Below are 6000 nucleotides of genomic sequence, written 5' to 3'. Positions count from 1 at the left end.
ACAGTCAAAGGCTTTGCTGTAATCTATAAAGCACAGGGTGATTTCTTTCTGAAATTCCTTGGTCCTTTCCATTATCCAACGTATGTTTTTGCGATATGATCTCTGGTGCCTCTTCCCTTTCTAAATCCAGCTTGGACGTCTGACATTTCTCGTTCCATATATGGTAAGAGCCTTTATTGTAGAATCTTGAGCATTATTTTACTTGCATGGGATATTAAGGCAATAGTTCGATAATTACTGCATTCCCTGGGATCGCCTTTCTTTGGAATTGGGATGTATATTGAACACCTCCAGTCTCTGGGCCATTGTTTAGTTTTCCATATTTCTTGACAGATTTTAGTCAAAGTTTGGACAGATTCAGTCTTAGTAGCTTGTAGCAACTCTATTGGTATGCCGTCTGTTCCTGGTGATTTGTTTCTTCCAAGTATTTTAAGAGCAGCTTTCACCTCACATTCTACAAGTTCTGGTTCTTCATCATACAGTTCTTCCATGAATGAGTCTGTCATCTCTGCATCTCTTTCATAGAGTTCTTCAGTGTATTGCTTTCATCTTCCTTTTATTTCATCTCGGTCAGTCAGTGTGTTCCCCTGTTGATTATTCAACATCCCTACTCGTGGTTTAAATTTCCCTTTAATTTCTCTAATCTTTTGGAATAGGGCTCTTGTTCTTCCCTTTTTGTTGTCCTCTTCTATTTCTATACAATAAGTATTGTAATAGTTTTCTTTGTCCCTATTTACTAGTTGTATAGTTGCATTTAGGGTTCTGTGTTTCTGTCTCCTTTTGCTTTTGCTTTCCTTCTCTCTTTAACCATTTTAAGAGTTTCTTCAGTCATCCATTGAGGTCTTTCTCTCTTGTTAACTAGAGGTATTGTCTTTTTGCATTCTACCCTGATCACGTCTCTGACGTTACTCCATAGTTCGTCTGGTTTTCTGTGAATTAAGTTTAAAGTCTCAAACCTGTTCCTTATTTGATCTTTATATTCTTCTGGGATGTTATTTAAATTGTATTTTGGCATTACGATTGCTTTATTCTTCTTCTTTAGCTTTACTCTGATTTTCAATACAACCAGTTCATGATCTGTACTGCAGTCTGCTCCTGGTCTTGTTTTTGCAGAAGATATGGAGCTTCTCCATCTTCTGCTACCAATTATATAATCAATTTGATTCCTACATTGATCATTTGGTGATGTCCATGTGTACAGTCATCTTTTCAGTTGCTCAAAAAAAGTGTTCACAAGAAACAAATTATTGGCTTCACAGAATTCATTCAGTGTTTCTCCTGCTCAAGTGATCAAATGACGTAGGGGAAAAAGGCAAATTAAGGGGGGAGGGTATGCAAGAGCCAAACCATACAGGAGGTCCTCAGATCTTCCTTTTTAAGAAATGCAAAGCCCCAGGATTTGATTAGAAGGAGGGGGTGTTTAACTCTTACCCGTGATCTAAGTCACTTCCACCAAAGTGGCTAGTTCCTCAAGAACAGAAACATCAGTTGCTTTAGATGTCTTGTGAAGACTTATATTTTTGCCAAGGCTTCCCCAATCCATAAGATTGGACCCTATTTTACATGTTTGAATCCTTTGAATGTCTGTTTTATTTGATTGTTCTGAGTTTTTATAATGCTGTTTTGTTGGCTATAAGGTGTGTTTTTGTTTTCATGTTTTAATGATACATTGTTTGTGTTTGGAGACTGTTCAAGGCTTGGAGATTTTTGAAATATTAATAAATGCTAGTTTATAAATGCTTGTAATTAAATAAAAGAAATAAAAATGAGATGCTCCTTCTTGGATAAGCCCTGCCGAAAGCGAAATAGGGTGGCTGCATCTTTACGATGGGAGAGGCCCACAGCTCAGTGCCAAAGCAGCAGGTTTGCATGTAGAAGTCCCAAGTTCAGTCTTTGCCATCTCAGGTAGCCGAGCTGGCAAAGTTCCCAGCAGGAAATGTGGATGATTATTGCCACAGCCTGGTGACTCAGAGCTACCAGCTGCAGCTCCAGTCTGGTTTCAGGGGAGGCATTGGGTGAATCATAAAAACATCATAGGAGAGCTGAGAAGGAGCTTGGCTGGCCGGCCCTATCATTAGACAGGGTGCAGCAGCCTGCCTCAGGGGATAGATTTTAGAGTACCATTTAAAATCAGTTGTCTAGTTTCAGGATCATGTTGTTACAAGTGGGTCCTGCAACAAAATGTTGCAGTATTACCATCATTCCGCAACAGAACTGCTCTCAGTGATGTGGTGGAATGCAGGTGAGTGTAGTTCTGTGGCTGCTTCTTCTTTTCTTTAAGAGCAGGAGTGATGATCTCATCTGCTGGAACAATGGGGGAATTGATTCCAGTGTGGTGTAGTGGTTAAGGTGTTGGACTACGACCTGGGAGACCAGGGTTCGAATCCCCACACAGCCATGAAGCTCACTGGGTGACCTTGGGCCAGTCACTGCCTCTCAACCTCAGACGGAGGCAATGGTAAACCCCCTCTGAATACTGCTTACCATGAAAACCCTATTCATAGGGTCGCCATAAGTCGGAATCGACTTGAAGGCAGTCCATTTCATTTTCCTTGCCGTGGTAAATGAATGAAGTGATAATGAGGCTTTCAAGTTTATTTGTGACAGATTAGCACAGAGGAGAGGACCTCCCAGCCAATTTGGTCCTCCCCTGGTCCTTTTTACTGCTGCGTCATGCTAAGGTAAGCCAAGATTTGGCTTAGCATGCTATCCGAACAGAGCCTTGGGGTTAAGCTCTCTCTCTCAGCAGTCCTCATTAACCATGAGGTGTAACCAAGAGAGAACTAAACCCCACAAATCTCAGTTTGGACAACACACTAAGCCAGGGGTGGAACATAGGAAGCTGCCTGATACAGACCATTGGTTCATCTAGCTCAGTACTGTCCACACTGACTGGCAGCAGCTGTCCAGGGTTTCAAGGCAGGAGTCTCACCCAGCCCTACCTGGAGGTGCTGGAACCTTCTGCGTGCAAGGCAGATGCTCTACCACTGACCTATGGTCCTTCCCCAAAGGTGGGTAACGAACCTGTGGCCCTCCAGATATTGTTAGACTACAGCTCCCATCCTCCTTGCCCATGCTGACTGGGCTGATGGGAGCTACAGGCTAACAACATCTGGTGGGCCACAGGTTCCTGAACCCTGATAATGTTTCTGGCTTACCTGGTTGGATGATAGAGAGGGATGTGTGTGTCTGTGTGGAAACAAACCTGCTGTGCAAAGAGTTAATTAATATTCATTGCTCCACTCACTTTGGCTTCTGGCCCGCCCACCACTCACATGTGCCCTCCCCCAAAAGGTTGCCTAGAAGGGAAGGTGGCCCTTTGGTTAAAATCTCCATCCCAATGGAAAAAATAGACCTCTTGCCCCTTTTTTATATTTGAAGGCATTTCTTTCATTCGGGGTCATCCTTAACTCCCAACTGTCCATGGAAGCTCAGGTTTCGGCTGTGAGCTGGGCAGCACTATATCAACTCCAGCTGATATGGAGGCTACGCCCCTACCTTCCCAATCATCTGCTCCCATCGGTGGTACATGCCCTGGTCTCCTCTCGCCTAGACTACTGTAATGCGCTCTACGTGGGGCTACCCTTGAAAATGGTGTGGAAGCTGCAACTGGTACAGAACGCGGCGGCGCACCTGATTAAAGGCAGCTGCCAGCGAGATCACATAACTCCAGTGCTAAAAGAGTTGCGCTGGTTACCAGTTGCTTACCGGGCCCAATTCAAGGTGTTGGTTTTGACCTTTAAATCCCTATACGGTTTCAGCCCAGTCTATCTAAAGGAGCGCCTCCAGCATCATCAGCTATGCCGCCCAGCAAGATCAGCCTCAAAAGACCTTCTCTCCAACCCATCAGTCAAAACAGCCAAACTTGTGAGGACTAGAGAGAGGGCTTTTTCAGTTGTGGCCACCACCCTGTGGAACTCCCTCCCAAATTATCTCCGCCATGCCCCTTCCATGATGAGTTTCCTCCAGGCCTTGAAGACCTGGCTCTTCAGGCAGGCTTTTGGGGTGGGCTAGATTTTATCTTCATTGTTTTTAGATTTTTAATGTCTAGGTATTGTATGCCTATTTTGTACGTCGCCCAGAGTGGCTGGACAGCCAGCCAGATGGACGACTAATAAATTCAATAAATAAATAAATAATAATAATTTGTGTCAATATAATACACAGGGATGTCCCATCGTGTTCAGTTTTGGCCTTGTGAATGCACTTGGGGGCCCACCCTATGCTCCCCTCAAACTGCACGTTGCAGGGGCACAAGATGTCTTTCAGGGGAGCTTATCCCCAATAAACTTGCAGAGTTCATGAGGGATCCTCAATAAGCTTCCAGATACCTGCAGGAAATGGAAATCCCAACTTATTACAATAGGGTTTTCATGGTAAGCTGTATTCAGAGGTGGTTTACCATTGCCTTCCTTTGAGGCTGAGAGGCAGTGACTGGCCCAAGGTCACCCAGTGAGCTTCATGGCTGTGTGGGGATTCGAACCCTGGTCTCCCAGGTCGTAGTCCAAGACTCTAACCACTACACCACACTGGCTCTCCAGACCTGCAGGACATAGTTTGAAAATCACTGGGCTGGAGGCATATAAGCCAACAGCTTTGTGGGTATTGTGGTACTGTACTGAGTTCCCATCACAAGATGGAGACACACCTGGCCAACAGCTGGATTGTATGTTCTCAAATGTGGTAGACTCATCAACCATTGTATATTTCTCCTTCCCAGCAGTCTGACACTTGCATGGCACCTAAAACAGCCTCACCTGAATGTCTGCTACCTCCACAACAAAAAAGGTAGTCAAGGGTGTCCAAATGTGTAAAAGCTGCTGTATATAAAAACCCCAATTATGGCAAAAATACTTATAATGTCTACAAACAAAATTTATTGTAAAGAAATAAAACCTAACAGCTGAAAGTTTGATGACACAAAGATACATAAATTTCACAACATAAACAGAAAATATACAATAATATAAAATACTGTTGCATGCCACCCCAATCTCTGAGCGGTGAGAGATCTCCAGGGGTCCTTGCACTTACCCAGGGTTTGGTTTCCTTGGAGAGAAGGCCAGTGGAAACTGTGGTGTCTTTATGAAATATGGTTTATTTATTTACACACATTCCAACCTGAGTTTAAGATGGAGGGGTTCAAAGCATCAGCAGTCCAATAGATCTTTCTTTTCCATCAGGCAGAACAAGGTAAGTTAAGGAAGGGAATGGCGGAATCCCAAAGCTCTCGCCATGTGCAAGTCGCTGAAGGGGAGCGCTGGGGCCTGGGGCAGGCTTTTGCCCAAGGGCTCCAGCGTGTCTGGGGCTGGCCCTGGGCGTGCACACACGTGTATGTGTGTGTGCGCATATGTGTGCCAGGGCCCAGGGCAAGCTGGTGCCCAAGGGCCCCGGCATATCTGGGGCTGGCCCTGGTGGCAGAGCATCTTTCAGGCACACCAAGTCTTATAAAACACATGGCAGACACCAAAGGAGACTAAGGGTGGAGCTACCAGGAAGAAGAAGGAATTACTATTGCTGACTCCCGTCTCCTCGCACGGCTGCTGCTGATGACGTTCTTGCTCAGAACAAGAGGAGAGGGCTTTTCATGAAGCAAAAAGAAGCAAGGCTTCAAAGAAAGGCTGCTTTCCCCTTTCCTTCCTGACAGCCACCTGTCTGCCTTTCCTGGCTCCTGCTTCGCTGCCACCTCCTTTTAAAAATTATTCTTATTTGCGAGGCTGCCCAGATCTCACCTTTGGTCCACAAAGAGCCAAGGAACAGTGAGAAAGCCCAGGACTTGCTCGGCCCCCCATCTATGAGGCTAAGGGTGTGTGCCAGTGTCGCCCCTTTCTTCCACCTACACTCTATCCTCCAATCTCTCTCTCCAAGACGCTGTGGCAGTTGAAGGCTTCTCCCCTCCCATGTGCCCGAATGCATGCATGCCAGCAGATGCTTGCAGGAGGGGCAGGTGTGCTTGTGTGTGTGCATGCACTGATCTGTCTTCTGCTCCACTCTCATTCC

The sequence above is a fragment of the Rhineura floridana genome, chromosome 15, assembly GCF_030035675.1.
Source record: "Rhineura floridana isolate rRhiFlo1 chromosome 15, rRhiFlo1.hap2, whole genome shotgun sequence".
NCBI classification, from domain to species: Eukaryota; Metazoa; Chordata; class Lepidosauria; order Squamata; family Rhineuridae; genus Rhineura; species Rhineura floridana.
This window is presented reverse-complemented; position numbering follows the sequence as displayed.